The 17,811-nt window shown below is 46.9% G+C and overlaps 1 protein-coding gene and 1 pseudogene across 1 annotated transcript in view; both read left to right on the top strand.

The window, feature by feature from the left end:
* The window catches only part of LOC119185244 (uncharacterized), a 548,537-nt gene that overhangs the window by 270,504 nt on the left and 260,222 nt on the right, over positions 1-17,811 (top strand). The gene's annotated exons all lie outside the window — the stretch shown is intronic.
* Positions 4-1,883, top strand: LOC142804065 (uncharacterized; annotated as a pseudogene).

Here is a 17,811-nt window from a genome sequence, read left to right as displayed (position 1 = left end):
GTGGTGATAGCGCCCAGGCGCGTCAAGTGTCCGCGTTATCTGGCGCTGTCGCCCGCAATTGTAAAGTGTCGTTTGTACGTGACGTCATTGGTCACATGAGTGTCTGCTATATATGTATGCTGGTTGCATGGAATAAAGGTTGGACGTTATCTCGCGCCCATCGGAAGCGGCTCAGTCCCTTTTCTCAGCTCCTACGGCCGGCCCGGACGCGCATGCCCTTTCGCTAGGGCGCAACACGACATGGTGTCAGAAGGGGGGTTCTTCTGATATTCGAGGGGCGTTGCACCTTTCTTCGTCAAGCGGCGCCATGTCAGAAGACAAAGAAGTCAAGCCAGTTCACGGCATGTTCGCGGTTCCAGCTCCGCCAGCGTTTGACTTCGACCGAACGTCCGAATGGCCTTCCTGGATCCAACTATTCGACGACTACCGCTTTGCCTCTGGCTTAAATGAGCGAAGTGAAGAAGCGCAAGTCCGGACTCTACTCTACACAATGGGCAGGCAAGCGAGAGAGATCTTTTCGACCTTCACACTATCTGAACAACAGCAGAAGCAGTATGAAGTCGTCAGAAAAAAGTTTGACGATCACTTCGTGGCCGCACGGAACCTCGTTTACGAGAGCGCATGTTTTCACCGACGCATACAACAACCAGGCGAGTCAGTCGACCAATTCATCACCGCGTTGCACACACTGGCGGACCGGTGCGACTACAAGGAAAAGGAACGCATGATCCGCGACCGGTTTGTAGTCGGCCTCAGTGATGCCAAGCTCTCGGAGTCTCTGCAAATGGATGCAAATCTTACACTCGCCAGCGCTTTGGCAAAAGCTCGCTTGAAGGACACCGTCCAACGTCAGCAGCAATAGCTGCGAGAAACCAGCGACGAACCTTCGGCAGCGCCAGCCAGCAACCTGGACGCGGTCAACAAACAACGGCAGCCCCGAAAGAATTCTTCAGGACAGCGTTCCGGCACCTCGTCAAGGACCAGTGCACCGGTCACACAAGGTCAACGCACCAGACCACAGTCCTACCGACCTCTCACACCCAGTTCATGCCCCAACTGCGGTCAAGGTGAGCACCCGAGGACCTCCTGCCCGGCACGAGCAGCGAAATGCAACTACTGCGGTTGTTCCGGACATTTTGCAGTGGTGTGTCGGAAAAAGGCTGCAGGCGAGCGAAAGAAGGTACAGCTTTCTTCTCTCCATAAGGAAAAAGGGGCGTATTTTGTAGGCGCGGTAAATGGGGAGCACTCCAATTCTCGGTATGCTCAAGTTATCATTAACGGCACTCCGGTGTTCGCTAAACTTGACTCGGGTGCAGAAGTGTCCGTTGTACTCTCAACATTTCCGGGATTGCCTACCAAATTAGACAAGTGCGACATAACCTTAACAGGCCCTGCGAATGAGCCACTGCATGTTCTCGGAAAATTTCTTGCCACTATACAGTGGAGACAACGCATTGTCCGACAAACTGTGTACGTAGTCTCGCCTTTACGCTCGATACTTTTGGGTCTCCCAGCGCTCGAAGCCCTTGAGCTGATCAAGTTCGCTGACTCGGTCAGTAGCGCAACAGCCATCGAAGCTTCCTACCCTCAGCTTTTCGGTAGTCTGGGAGCTATGAAAGGGGAATACAATATCAGACTGAAGCCGAACTCTGTACCCTTTGCTATTCCGGTTGCGCGTCGCATTGCCTTACCCCTGCGGGACCGAGTGAAGCAGGAGCTCGAGCGTATGGAGCGAGATGACGTAATCCGCAAAGTAGACGAACCAACAGAATGGTGCGCAGGTATTGTACCAGTACTCAAACCTTCTGGAGACGTTCGTATTTGCGTTGACTTGACGCAACTAAATAAAAGTGTACTTCGCGAGCGCTATGTTATGCCAACGGTTGAAGATGGCCTTGGTCTGTTAAGTGGGGCATCGGTTTTTTCGAAGCTGGACGCTAACTCTGGATTTTATCAGATCAAGTTGTCGCCGGAAAGCCAATTGTTGACTACCTTCATTACGCCACTTGGGCGATACTGTTTTCAGAGGCTACCGTTTGGTATAACGTCAGCACCTGAGTTTTTTCAAAAGAAAATGTCGCAGATTCTGGAAGGAATCCCAGGCGTGGTAAACATGATGGATGATGTGCTCATTTATGGCTGCGACAAAGCTCAACATGAGAAGCGTCTGCGTCTTACTTTAGACCGTCTCATGAGTGCTGGTGTTACGCTAAACAAAGAAAAGTGTTGTTATGGAGTAACCGAGATAGTTTCTTGGTTGTGTTCTAAGTCGAGATGGAATCAGGCCGGACCCTGAAAAGGTCCGGGCCATCAAAGAACTGCCGACGCCAAATAACGTGTCTGACGTTCGACGGCTGCTCGGTATGACTAATCATCTGGCAAGATTCATACCAGATTTGGCTTCAAAAACGGCGCCGTTACGTCACTTGCTTTTGAAGAGTTCTGAATGGACGTGGGGACCAGCCCAAGAGCAAGCGCTGTCATACGTTAAAGACGTTATCGGTTCGGCGCGCGTCATGGCTAACTATGATGCAAAGTACACTACGATTCTTTCCGCCGATGCGTCGTCATTCGGTTTGGGGGCGGTACTGATGCAAGTTCAACCAAAGAACGAAAAACGACCCGTTGCCTTTGCATCACGATCGTTGACGCCTGCCGAAACCAGATATTCCCAGATTGAAAAAGAAGCACTAGCAATGACGTGGGCGGCAGAACGATTTGAAGGGTACATCAAAGGTCTTGAAATTGTGTGTGAAACCGACCACAAACCTCTTGTAACCTTGCTAGGAAAATCTCCTTTAGATGTTTTACCACCTCGCATTCAGCGTTTTCGCATGAGGCTCATGCGGTTCAGCTATGAAGTTGTGCATGTCCCGGGCAAGAGCTTAGTTACTGCAGATGTGTTGTCGAGGGCCCCGATTCGGGGAAAAGAAACTGATAATGCACTGTCTATTAGTGAAGTCAGCAAGCACGTTTCAGGATGCTTGTCAAACGCGGTCGAGGCCAGCCTCTTCGAGAGAGTGAAAGCAGAACAAGCCGCTGACGAAGTTTGTCAAGCACTCGTAAAATTCAGCCGGAAAGGGTGGCCAAAATTCTCATCTCTTCCGATGGTCTTGCGTCCATATTGGCAGGAAAGAGCCACGCTTACAGTTGCTGAAGGCGTTCTACTTAAAGGTATGAGGTTGGTCATTCCTCGAAAATTGCGCGCAGAGGTCTTGATACGCTTGCACGAGAGTCACCTGGGAATCGAAAAATGCAGAGCTCGAGCCAAAGAGTCGGTATGGTGGCCAGGGTTGAGTTATCAGCTGAAAGCTTTGGTTATCGATTGCCGCGTATGCGCCGAGCACAGACACCAAAAGCCAGAACCAATGATCCCGACAACCACTCCACGGCGTCCTTGGCAAAAACTAGGAGCTGATCTCTGCCATGTTCAAGGAAAATGGTATTTGGTAGTCGTAGATTATTTTTCTAGGTACCCAGAGATTGCTTTGTTATCATCTACAACGAGTGCCACTGTCATTACGCACCTTAAAAGTTTCTTTGCAAGACATGGCATACCAGAAGTTGTTATGTCTGATAACGGAGTGCAATTTGTGTCGCAGGAATACAAGTTGTTCGCTCGCAACTACGGGTTTCGCGCTGTGACGTCTAGCCCAAGGTACCCCCAGGCAAATGGTGAAGTAGAGAGGATGGTCCAGACAATCAAAGGTCTCATTAAAAAAGCGAAGGACCCATATCTTTCTCTCCTAGCGTACAGGGACACTCCGGGGCCACTTGGGAAAAGCCCTGCAGAACTTCTAATGGGCAGGCGGCTACGCACAACGGTGCCTGTCCATCCCACAAGCCTTCTGTCTCAGACGGTGAACCTGAGAGAGTTCAGAAGCCATGATACGACCGCCCGACAGCAGCAGCGTAGGAACTTCAACCTTCGTCATAGGGCTACTTCGTTGCGAGCACTCGAACCGGGCGCGGAAGTCTGGGTGACGGACTGCAAAGCAAAAGCGCGAGTCTTGCGACTTGCTGAGCGGCCGAGGTCGTATGTGGATAGAACTTCCACTGGTGTAGTTCTAGAAAGAAACAGGAAATCCTTGGTGCGCTTTGTTTCACAGCCAAAAGAAGGTGAGGATGAGGCAGATAGCAATGATTTTCCTCAGGCAGATGATAGTCGGGTAGAAACAGAACAGAATTCTAATCGCGTTACAGACAGCATGGCGCCTGACGATCTATCTAGCCCTTCCTTGCCGGGAACTGACCTTCCTGAATACCAAACGCGATCTGGTCGTCTTGTTCGACGGCCGGACCGCTACGGGTTCAGTAATTGACTGTATTGTTCTTGCGTATTTTTTGTTTTCTGCAAAGTGTTCTTTCGCTGGCAGTGCTGCGAAGTTTGTTGCAACTGTCAGCGTATTGTTAAAGAAGGGGAGATGTGGTGATAGCGCCCAGGCGCGTCAAGTGTCCCCGTTATCTGGCGCTGTCGCCCGCAATTGTAAAGTGTCGTTTGTACATGACGTCATTGGTCACATGAGTGTCTGCTATATATGTATGCTGGTTGCATGGAATAAAGGTTGGACGTTATCTCGCGCCCATCGGAAGCGGCTCAGTCCCTTTTCTCAGCTCCTGCGGCCGGCCCGGACGCGCATGTCCTTTCGCTAGGGCGCAACACGACAGTGTGAGGGGGAAAAATCACACCAGGCACCGTTCCAGGGCACGGAAGGAGGAACAAACATACACGAGTATGAACAATAAAGTATTTCGCCTTGATATATGAGGGATTCGGTGGCTACTTTCGAAAAAAGGCTGGTGTGCAGAGTGACATAGCAATGTAGGTGGCTTGGTCACTTAACTACACCAAGGTACGTCTGATTAAGTATCGTCTGCTCTTGCACAGAGGTGCCACACAATGAAGCACAAGCAAAATCAACGCGCCGACGGTTGAAATGGCTAGCTGGAGCTGCCGCAAGTGATGCAGTAACCAATGCTTTGTCGGTACGCATACGTTGCGGAGGTTGTGAACGCTAGCGACGTCGCTATACATGTGGTGCGATGTCACTACAACTATTATTACTTTTCCTCTAAAGCTGCGTCAGTGGTGCATGCGCCAGCGATGAGTTGATCAAGAGAATGAGCATTGAGGTACACTTTGGAAGTGTACTTTATATGTATCCTAAACGTTTGCTGTGTCCCACCATTCCTGTGGTATGTCCTTGCATACAGAAGACAGCCGCAGGAGGCTTGTTATAGCCTCGAAAGTTCGATGGTACCACCCCTTTAATGTTGCGGAAGATGCTTAGTTCGGCAAAAAAAGAGAATAGAGAGGCCAGTTTCCTGGAGATTCCGGGTTCGTCTCACTGCCCCAGTTCTTGTAACGAGCACAGAATGTATTATAGTAAGTACTCGTTTCTCAAGAAGATGGATTCTTCTACAACTTCTTGCACTCCTCTTGGTCCTTTCAGCTATGACATGAAACGTGCTCCTTTATGGGTTGCCAAATTATATGTTGTTGTTATTCGAAAGCCCTACTGCTTCTTTCTTTGCACCAACGAGCGCTGAGTAATACAACTCCACATATGAAAAATTGTTGAGCGGCCACGAGCACTGCCAATCATACCCCGACGCTTCCCGACGATCTTGCCCAACCTGCCTGCATATTTGATGCTGACAACTCTGGCTAGCCCCATGGACTCAAACAAAGTGGTGACTAATGAGTGTGTCAGTTAAGGAAATTATCAAGTAGATTGACTTCTAAGGTTGCCATAGGCAACGCACCAGAATATGAGAACTGCTTTCAAATCAGTGATGCCATATGTGGAGATTCCGACAAGATATGTAAAAATAATACTTTGATCTGGATTTATTTCTGTATAAAAAAAACAGAGTTCAAAGAGAAACGGTAATTGATCTAAACTAATTTACTGTTCCACTTCAGCGCCACTTGAAGTGATTTTGCAACCATAACACAATTTTATTCTAATAGATTTTTAAAAATGACCTTAGCATCGCTCAGCCTGCTTCTTCTTTTGTTATGTTTTGTGTACTGGCCCTAATGATTTACGCTTCTAATTATTTTTATTTTATCATGCCACGCCGCGGTAGTCTAGTGGCTAAGGTACTCGGCTACTAACCCGCAGGTCGCGGGATCAAATCCCGGCTGCGGCGGCTGCATTTCCAATGGAGGCGGAAATGTTGTAGGCCCGTGTGCTCAGATTTGGGCGCACGTCAAAGAACCCCAGGTGGTCTAAATTTCCGGAGCCCTCCACTATGGCGTCTCTCATAATTATATAGTGGTTTTGGGACGTTAAACCCCACATATCAATCAATTATCATTGTATTGTATATTAGGCAAGCCTATTTTTACAGTCTCAATTACTATTATTTTGGTAGTAGTATGATACCATATTGGTAGTAGTATGATTTGGTCGCATAGCATACTACTACTATTAGATATGGTTGGGAATCACCCATCATGTCGCAATATGCACGAAGTCACGTGACCTTTAAGGCCTGATGTTCCCTAAACACGTCCAATCGCAAAGCACTCGCGATCTCCTTTCGTTTGATACCCATGTCGGAATAGTTGTAGATCACTCATGGAGGTGAAAGAAGTTCCGTTTAGATCCACGTTTACGTTGACCTATGACGCGCTGAATGCATGTACTGTCGATGAGCTAGTTTGAAGCTCGTTCATTTGATATTCATGTCAATATATTTGAGGACCACCCATAGATTGGTGCAAAATGCATGAAGTCACATGCCTTTCGCATGTGGCCTTCCGCACGTGGGCTGGCATTCACGAAACACGTGCCGTTGCCAAGAACTCCCGATTTTCTTTCGTAATTGCTTATGGAGGTGCACAAAGTTGCACATTGTCATGTGACTTACTTTTCGTCTATATCTGACGTGCGCTATGTGCATACTATCGAAGAGGTGCTCCGAAGTCCATTCTTTGCTATGCCCATGTCGATATGTTTGGGGACGGTTGCAAGATGCACGAAGTCAGGTGACCTACTCACGTGATCTGGTGTCCGCAAAACATGTGCCATGGCAAAGTACTCGCGATCTCTCTTCGTTTGAAACCCACGCTGGAAGAGTTATGAGTTGCTAACGGAGGTGGAGAAAGTCGCATATAGCCTTTAATGGTAGCATTTATGTATTAATATATACATCGCCTACCTTCTTTCTATACAGTAATCTAAATCCTAATCCACCCTTACCTTACTTCTCTTCAGTACTCCACACTTTATTACACGTCAAGCCACTTGATTCCAAATAACATTGACGTAGTAGCATCGCGCCTCTCTGGGAGGATGTTGATACACGAGCTCCTGGAGTGTGGCTTCACTGCATTCTTGTTACAAGACACCGCTGTAATTAAAGGACAAACTAATGAACAAGTTTCATTTCTGCTCATGTTATTCGAGGACAACCCTCTAAATTTGATTGTACTTGAAACTCGGCTGATATAAGTAGATATAGAGTTTTTAAAACACACGCCATTCAGTTGAGTTGGTGTACTGCAGTGAAGCTCCAAAAAATGCTGAAGGGGAAATGTCCAAGATTTCTGGACATGACATATCAATTACGTATTGAAGAGCTTGTAATGTAAAATAATCGGGAAAAGAAGACATTTACCTCTTTTACACTGCATTTAAACGCAATAAAATATAAGAATCAAAGTAGCAGGAGCAATACAGTTGAATCTTGATAATTTTAACTCAAAGGGACCCAAATATTTGTTCGAATTCAAAGTTCAAATTAATGAAAGCTAAATGAACAGAGGGCTCACCATGCAGTGGCGCATGTGCATTGAGCTAATATATGAGGGGGAAGTTTCAGAAGACATACCTTTATTCACAATTCACAGGACATCTGTCAATAATTGAAGTAATCGGTGATGCCCGTCTGCACACGTTTGCCTTGCATTGAGTCAATCAATTTTGCACGCAGTTTGCAAATCATTTCTACTTTGACTTCAGCGTTCTCCTTCGGCTTCAGAGAAGTTGCACGCAGCAATGCCCAGCGCCAACACTCTCTGAAGACGACGACAACAGTTGTCTCTGCTGCTACTCTGCGCCACAGCCAGAGCGTGGCAAGCACATTACGAGAATGGAGGATCATCTCCACGCGGAGAGGAGCAAATCGGCATTTGAGAGAGAACAAACGCTCGCGGCAGCTCTTTCTTCTTTTTTTTTTGCTCTTCACGCGCGGCATTGAAAGGACAAGGGTCTCTACTTGGCAGGGACAGGAAAGGAAAAAGCGTGGCACTGGCGCGTCGCAGATCGGCATTAGAGAGAGAGAGCCAACACTCTGCGACAGCTTTCTTTTTCCAGGGTGCACACAGGTCCTCAAAATCCTTGAAAACCCTAGAATTTGAAGCACGTGTTTTCAAGGTCCTTGAAAGTCCTGAAATTTTTCACCGTTCTTGAAAATCCTTGAATTTTCTGAGCAGTGAACTTTCACATTGACATTGCCACCTCCTTGATGTGGTAGATCGCTGTTGAAAGGACGAATTTCTCCCCAGTTCATTAACAATAACTTGGCGTGAGTGCATATGGTTCAGTTTTGAAGAACTGCGCTGGTGAAAAAAAATTCAATTTTCCGTGCACTGCAGCAATAAATGCATTCTCTAATACTCTTTTAATCTCAACCACTCTTATATACATTGATTGCATGTTGTGTTCTTGAGAACCTATCAGGACTACTAGATGTTTTTGTTATAATTGTGATGTTCATTTACCTAATTTTAATGGTCATTTGCGTAAGTGGAATAAAACTAGCCATTTTTGAAGATTTTGAAGTAAGAAAACGCAACTTTGCATGCTGCTTTGAGACCTTGTAAACTTGTGACAGGTTCTAGAAAGTCCTTGAATACCCTTGAATTTTGCTTTGGAAACCTGTACAAACCCTGTTTTTTCTCCTCTCTCTCTTCGTGCACAGCATTGAAAGGAGAAGGGTCTTAATGGCAGGGACAGAAAAGGTAGAAGCGTGGCACAAGCGTGTCTCAGATCGGCACTTGAGAAAGAGGAAGCGTTCTGCCGCAGCCCACTCTTTTTTTTTTTCGTCTCCTCCGCGCGTAGCGTTGTGGTGGCGGGGTGCTGCTGCGGCATTCGGCGTGGTGGTGAGAAAATTTTCGAAGTGCCATATGTTTGAATTAATGGTCACAAGTGCTTGCACGTTTGAATTACAAAGCGTTTTTGCCCATTGAAATACACATAGCTTTGACGGAACCACAGTATGAGTTCGAATTACCCAGAAGTTCAAATCAGGCGTGTTCGAATTGCTGAGATTCGACTGTACTACCTAAACAGCTGGATGTTAAGGTAGGGAAACCTTTCAGCAGATCATACCCGGCATGAAGGTAGCTCGGGAAGGTCATTAAAAGCAGAAGTAACACAGACCTTTCTAATAGCTTTACCATATTGTGTTTTTGCAATAATAATACTAATAACAATAATAATTTGTTGCAGCCTTAAGAAATGCAAGTACAGGGCACCCACTCAAAAAATTCCAGGGAATACCAGAAACGATAATCAGTTGACGCATAAAATCCTGTCTTGTCTCCAAGCAAAACAGATTACTGTAATGATAGACGCCAGTCAATAATTATTTTTTCAACAAATATGACACCAATTTTGCTGATAAGAATTGTGCCGGCAATAATTTGATGCCAAATTATGTTGCTGTCCCTACTTGTCACTCTGAACAGCGAACAGCTAAATGCACGGATTGTAAAATGCTGACATGATGCAACAAATTAACCACGGGAAACGCTCAACAAGCTGGTTTGCATGAAAAATACATGTCTAAAAAAGGTGTTAAAAATTTGGCAAAAGTCTTTTTAGATTCTTGGCAAGAAGTTTACTAGGCTTCTAATGATATAAGTATAGTAAAGTTCACAAAGGTTCTTTAAAAAATCTAGAAAGACGTTTTTTAGAATTCTTGCTAGAAGTTTTCTAGCCGTATAATAACGTGGCGTTAGCACAGCTACTGGAGGTTTTCAAGCTGCTTAGGTTTAAATAACATCTTGCCAAGACTTCTTATATACTTTTGGACTATCCTTTTTGGACATTTACTAGAAGTTTTCTAGCTTTTGTTGTGTTTCTTGGGTTAATTGTTGTTGACCATTAGCACTACATCTTCTGCGTACATCAATGCTCTTAGCGCCTGTTCAATGAGTTTTCCTTGTTTTACTAAAGAGAGGTTGAAGCCAAGTTCACTTCCCTCTAGTTTGGCCTCTAATCCTTGTAGGTACATCATGAATAACAATGGTGACAGAGGACACCCCTGCCTAAGCCCCCCTTTTACCTCTGTGGGCTTGGATACCTGTTTTTCCCACTTTATAACTACCTTGTTACTTTTATAAATATCCTTTAAAATATTAATGACTCCATCTTCCACACCTAGTGTGTCCACTATTCCCCACAAGTCCAGAACACTGCCGCAACACTGCCACAATGGCATCATATTTGGCATCAAATTATTACCAGAACACTGCCGCAATGGCTGTCTTCATGCCATATATAAAAAAAAACACTGCCATGAGCTCGACTCAACTGTTCTTGCACGTGTGCCCTTAACCATACGCAGCGTGGTATGCTCCATGCTTGGGAGGAGGAAGGGGCACACGTCATGCTGCGCCTCCTCTTGAGCAAGTGCAGGCCGGCGAAGAACTTGTGCAGCACTACGCTTGTACCGCGCGCGTGGCCATAGTCCTAACTGGTGGTTCATTACTGCCAGTTTCGTGGACGCCAGGCGTGCTGCATTCATGTACTGCCTGGCCAGAGGGTGCCTGCCCATAAAGTTCAGGTCCTTCACGAAAGTTCTTAAACGAGGAACATGCCCCTTTTTTGGCAGTATGGAGAACCTGGTTCACATGTTCTTTCAGTGTGCACTATTAGCCACCCTCCATCGAAGGATAGCTAGCTTGTTTAGTCACCCTGGTGTTCCTGTCAACACCGTTCGTTTTTTGCATCCCCTGTCGGGACAAGCAGTTAAGCAGTACGCACGTGCTTCTGCTCATTGAGTGCTCCTACAAAGTGTGGCTGGCATGGTGTTTTGCTGTTTTTGGTAGGAGGCGACCCGGCCTTCACAAAGTACTGAAGGAGGTCTGGTTCGCCACCATGAGTGGCAGCGCCTAGGTGCTAAGAAGTGTCATGAGATGTGGCACTGTCCGGCAATGATTTTCAGTGAAGGAGGAGGGCAGATAACCAACAATTTTAAATGATGGCGTTCACTGAAGTTCCACGACTCGGCCTAGTGAGCCGATCGCCCCCGAGTTCAGTTTGTGTGGTTGTTCGCCTGAGTTTTGCATGCGCTACGGTGATCCTGTCGCTTTGTCAGGCTTTACCCGCAAGGTCCGTGTTGGCCCCTCCTTCGTGCCCGGCGACTGTACTCGCCGAAGCGGAGGGTGGTTCCTTTCTTCGCGAAGGACTAAGCCGGCTTTCAGCCGTGCTGGTTTCCCAGGGTACGTTTGATTTGCGTGCAGCGACACTATAGCCTCTGCACCGAACAGTAGTCCCGAAGTCCCCAAGGGACGGATTGTGTCTCAATGAACTCTAGTGGTAAGAAGACGGGCTGTGACCGCTAAGTGCCAGCCCCGCCGCGGTGGTCTAGTGGCTAAGGTACTCGGCTGCTGACCCGCAGGTCGCGCCCGGCTGCGGCGGCTGCATTTCCGATGGAGGCTGAAATGTTCTAGGCCCGTGTGCTCAGATTTGGTTAAAGAACCCCAGGTGGTCGAAATCTCCGGAGCCCTTCACTACGGCGTCTCTCATAATCATATGGTGGTTTTGGGACGTTAAACTCCACAAATCAATCAAAATCATCAACCGCTAAGCGCCCTGCGCCGAACGATAGCCGATCCATCCGGAGCGGACGTCGCAGGCTTTCAGCCGCGCGACAGTGGGAGATCACGTGCACTTTGGGTGCGGTGAGTGCAAGTTACCACGCCGAAAAGCAGTCCCATCGTCACGTGTTTGGGTACGCCCGCTTTGCGTGCTGTGCCAAAAGTCACCGTGACAAAGGGTAGTCCCTTAGTCGAGGATCCAGTTACGTCCGCCTTGTGCACCGTGACTGAATTCACCGGCCAAAGAAAGGGTAGCCCCTCTGTTAAGTCTCACTGGGCCCTCGCAGTCAGGAGACGGGCCATGACCGCAGCGCGCCCCACGTGTTGCAATAGCCCACTTTGCCAGGGTACGTTTGCTTTGTGTGTCGTGACTGCAGGGTTGCTGCGCCGAAGGGTAGTCGCTTTGTTGGGTCTCCCTGGCTTGTACGCCAGAAGGCAGGCCGTGTCTGTTTGGCGCCGAGCCGTGGCCCCCTTCCCAAGGTATGGCTGTCTGCCAGAAACAAAACTTCCCCCTCACACGACCCTGGGGGGAGGGAAGTTCCAGGACAGATGTACGGATGATGATGGGTTGATGAGTTATGTGAGACACTGGGACAAAGTGCCGCGTCTCCTTTCTATCTGACAACGGCACCAGCAAATCAAGGGGAAAGGTGCTGCACCTGTTAAACTGGTGCCGCCAGTAAAGCCACATTGAAGAGAGCTCTTATTTCAACGCAGGACTTGCAGCCGCAGCCGCAACCTAGCACAAAACACCACCTCTGCGTTTTTAAAGGTTATAGTCTTTCCTGGGGGCCTTCGACGCAAAAATTTTGGTCTGTCTGTTTGTGCACCCTTAACGGTACCTCAAACGACACTTAACGATATTCCAAACGGCGGACCCCATCCGCAGCACCAACCGATATTGCTCAAGTTTTAATACTTGTGCGATTCTGAATTAAAAAGCTATTATTGGGCATATCTGAGGCACCATGACAACACGTCAATATTCTTGATGTGTGCCTTTATACTCGAAAAAGCATACATAAGCAATTCTAAGGACCGTAGAATTTATCACGCTGCGGTGAAACACTTCCACGAAAAGGCAAGTGTTTCCAACGCTATGCTAAAACGACATGGTGGCGGCACCTACCCGTTCCCTTGCGTTCTACTCCTTATAATCTCCAAGACGGGCGCGCACGCCGCCAGATAGCGCTCATGTCTCATGTGTGACGTGACTCAATGCGCTCGTTCGCCTCCGCTGCGTGCTTGAGGCACTCTGACGCAGCACCTCCAGAATACATTCACCAATTTTCTTGCGCATAAAATCAAATAAACGTTTTGTTCACTCTTTGCAGACGCAAGACTAGTATATTTTGACGACATTTGCAGTGTAACATGCAGATATGGGGCCAATTTTTTTTTTCCCTGTTGACTGCATTCTTCAGAGTGGTTCAAAAATCGACATCCGCGGACACTACCTTCTTCTAGGAATTGGGAAGTGATAGAAAAACAGGCAGCACTTCCATAAAAGCGACCACTAGCTTGCGCTGCTTCACACGAGACATCATAAACGTACGCCTACAGTGGGCACATGCCAATGGCTCTGACTGACGCGCCATATTTTCCCCCAGTGGGGAGAACGCGCAGTGGGGTCTCGCTAGGCAGTGAAAACGCCTCTGCGGTCATCACACCTCCCCAATATAGCCACCCTATAACTTCCTCTATCCCTAGAGCTTCCTCCTCTATCCACCCATCCATTGCTAAATTTTGTTGAACTGCGCTGTGTGCGAAGCTCATTTCGACGAAAGAGTCATCGTTCGTAGCTACAACCATGTTATCAACGGGTGGTTAGCAACTTGGGAAAAAGCTGTACCTAAGGTGGGTGGTTTTCTGAGTGAATCAACTGCCAAAAGACTCCGCGTCACTCTAACCAGCACCCTTTCCATCCGGCACTATTTCACAAAAACCTTGGGCTGTAAACACTTGATGACGTCTCGCCTCTGCCAAGGTGCACTTGAAATCTTTTTGTAATTCTGAACCAAATGTCTGGCTCGAATGTTCACCCTAGGCCGACACAATTTTTTATCTCCATGAATTGCCTCAGTTTTTATAGTTTGCCACAGCCACCCTCCAGTGCAAACATACCTTGTGGAATTCTGAGCAGCCTTCTATGTCTGCGGGCATCCACAATAATTCAATAAAATTGCAGAATAAGCTGGATGAGCTGCAAGATATGTGGGGTGCCACAATGAGGTTCATGAAGTTATTGTTGCTTGTGAACCCCTCCCTGACCACACTGAAGTCATTGGACGCAAAAGTGACTCCCAGATCACTTATTACGTCAGTTCAATGAGTTTTCCTTGTTTTACGAAAGAGAGATTGAAGCAAAGTCCACTTCCCTCTAATTTGGCCTCTAATCCTTGTAGGTACGTCATGAATAACAAGGGTGGCAGAGGACACCTTTGCCTAAGCCCCCGTTTCACCTCTGTGGGCTTGAATACCTGTTTTTCCCACTTTATAGCTACCTTGTTACTCTTATAGATTTCTCTTAAAAGATTAGTGACTCCATCTTCCTCATCTAGTGTGTCAAGTATTCCCCACAAGTCCTCTTGAACCACGCTATCGTACGCTCCCTTGATATCCAAATATGCTAGCCACAGGGGCCTGAGTTCCATTTCTGCTATTTCGATGCACTACATCAGTGAGAACAGATTGTCTTCCAACCCGTCTGTTTCCAAAACCCATTATGTAGTTCCTCCAGCACCCCCTCATCCTCTATCCATGCCTGCAGTCTTTATAATCTGCATCACCAGCCTGTAGACCACTAATGTCACTGTTATAGGACGGTAGTTGTTTATGTCAGCTTTGTCCCCCTTTCTTTTATAGATCATGTTCATCCTGCTAAGTTGCCATTCATTGGGGACTTCACCAACGATTATTGTTTTGCTCACTGCCTCTCTCAAAGTCTGTTTAGACTTCGGAACCAATGTCTTTATCAGCATAATTGGAATGCCATCTGGGCCTGTTGATGTACTACTTGAAACCCTCTTCTCAGCCCTTTCCCACTCTCGTAGTGAAAATGAAGCCATTGTGCCACTTGATCCATCCCTGTCAATTGTGGTGCATAAGGCACTTCTTTGTTGAAATTTTTCTGTCACCCTTGTTCTTATATATTCAATAGCTTCGTCCCCTTCTAGCCTAGCACCTTGAGCTGTAGTTATAAACCTCTGCTCTAGGCTTGTTTCATTTCTTAGGAAGTTCAGATGGTTCCAAAATTTCGCAGCTGCCTTTCTGTCCTTTTTATGTACTTCTGCCAGCCACTGAGCATCCTTTCTTCTAATGTTGTTATTGATCAGGAGGGACGCTTCCCTTTTAGAGCTTAGAAAGATGTCCCATTTTCTTTCAACATCATCTGTCGATTCACCCCGCTGCTTAGCATGTCTGTGTTCCCTAGAGGCTTCCTGACGTTTTGCTATCGCTCTCTTAACTTCCTCATCCCACCAACTCTTGGGCTTGTCTCTTCTTTTCCGGGGTGACTTGTCACCTGCTTTAGCGATCTCTAGCCCAAACAGTCCAATTAGATTCGTGTATGTCCACGCCGTTTTATTATCCTCAGTGATTACTTTCTCAGTATGTTTAGTAGCTATTTCTATTTGCCATTTTGAATAAAAATTTTCCTGTAGTTGCTCATCTTGTCTCCTTCCCACTTTCACTTCTCTTCTAAAACTTAGCTTGATACATTTATGATTGCTACTCAGACTTCTGGAGCCACCTTCATCTAAAAAGTAACGAAAGACTGCAATAAGGCTCGAACCACCGACCTCACCAGTCCCTATTGCGCGGCTCTAACCTACTACACCACCACTGCCAATCGCCGCAGTTAACTTTTTCGCCCCCTACAGGTGAGCACTTGAACTTGAAAGTTTCCGGGGCCTGGCTATACCACAGAACACCTATACCAGGTCTCGGGACTACTTTTCAAGTTGACGCTAATCATCGTGACACGTCAATAGTGGCTGCAGCGCTGCCTACCCAATATTATAAACATTACATATGTACTCCTTTGACATAGCTATCACGTCGAGTTAACGCCAATTGTAGTTAGTTGTCATGCGCTGAAGTTGATTTATGTAGCAGTGTCCAGGGCGAGTATCCTCGCGAGCATCAGTGCGTCATATCAGCTTCCGATGTTGGTAATACGCATGTTCCAGTTGGCACCGTTGCACAAGTGCAAACAACTGGTTATATAACCATCTGCAGCTCTTCAACATATGTCTGTGCCTGTAACATCTGTACATATATTTAGCGTTATTTCATGATGCGTCGCTCAATACAAAATTGCCACTAGGTCACCTTCCCTGAGCCATAGCCTCCTAGGTTTCCTTTGCCTGCCGGATGAGCGCGAAACGCCTGTCATCTATGGCGGCGCTGCCTACGTTTACCCGTAAGACGGTTAGAGTATTGGTGGCAGAAAATTAGAGAGAAAGGACAAAAATAAATATTGGAAAAATAAAATATGGACAGTGTGCCGTAAATGGCAGAGAACTTAAGCTGAAAATTTACTTTTTTTCCATTAAGATAGAATTTATCGAAGTAGAGGAATTAGGCCAACATCAAAAAAGAAAAAAGTTTTTTTTTGTCGAGCCTGGTAGCATACTTGTCACCACCCCGTTATAAAGGGGACGCTCATAGCATCCATCCATCCGTAACTCATTGTTCTCGAGCCGTCCTCCTCACTCTCTCGACTACTCCTCTTTTTCTCAGCCATCCGCGTCTGTAATTGGTGCATTACTTGCACGTGATCTTGCGAATGGCTGGTGGTGTTATTTATTATTATGCAAAAGGTTCAAAACGAGTACGCATGCGCATATGGCTCCAGCCGGATTCTCGCCGTGAGCAAAGACAAAATCGCAGCCAGAACATAAACTGAAGAGACGGAGCGTTTCGGTGTGCGCTGAGTCGACCAAGATTGTTTCGCCATGCTCGTTCAATGCCACATCTGCGTTTTTCAGCAATGCTGCGTTGCCGTAAACAACAGAAAATGGTTTCGCTCTCTTCAACTTACCTCGTGCTTTCCGAGATGAAGCGCACCATGAAGTGCAACTGTGAACCATTTGACGCGAATGCTTTCGTGCAACTCCGTCAACGTATGTCGACGCGGATCTGCGAAGCGAGTTCACTTGTCGGTTTTTATTGAAACACCAGGCGCGCGTCTAATGCGAGTCTAGTGCATACCAGTTGGTACAAATACATGTGGGTATGCACGTATATAGAGCAGCTGTAGGTTGTAATCAACGCACCTTTAGAAACATTTCACTCGTGACCAGTTCCCGCTTGAGCCGAAACGCGCTGCTTCGAGACACCTCACCAGTAGAACTCTCACTTTTCAGGAAGTTCCCAGCACCGCATCAGAATCACTTGGCATCACAATTGTCCAAATGGGAACATTTAAAAAAAAAAAAACGTCATCGCAGTGCTGCCGAACGAGTGTTCGTACCAGTCTGGTCGTAGTTTTTTTTTTCTTGCGTGTGCACAAGCCGGTTGTAATCAATCGTCACAACGTCACGCCCTGTGGCCACTTACAGAATCCAGCAAGAAGCACGTTCACTGTGTCACAGCACGAACAAAACACAATCGGAGAAGTGGACTAGTTAGAACTGGACGAAATAACGCGGCCGTGGAACTAAAATGTACTACGCGAGACGCCATGGCTAGTGGTGTAATGTATAGAACTGCACAACGTTGCCGGTTGAGTAACGCACATCCCGCTTGCTCTTGTGTTGTGCCGTTTATGTTCATAAAGGTAACTGTTTATTCTACGTCTTATTTCGTTCCATTTTGTTTCATTTACATCTATTCACCGTAGTAACAGAACCCAAACATTCGCTTTTGGATGAAAGTTTTAAACCTTCTAGGGGGCGCTTCAGGCAAATAAGCAAGAAGGAAAAGGAAGGGTGTCACTACCTTGGAAACTTCTTTCATCTAGGGACCTT

The sequence above is a fragment of the Rhipicephalus microplus genome, chromosome 3, assembly GCF_043290135.1.
Source record: "Rhipicephalus microplus isolate Deutch F79 chromosome 3, USDA_Rmic, whole genome shotgun sequence".
NCBI lineage: Eukaryota > Metazoa > Arthropoda > Arachnida > Ixodida > Ixodidae > Rhipicephalus > Rhipicephalus microplus.
Note: the sequence above shows the minus strand (reverse complement) of the source record. Positions and strands in the feature narration are given on the sequence as shown.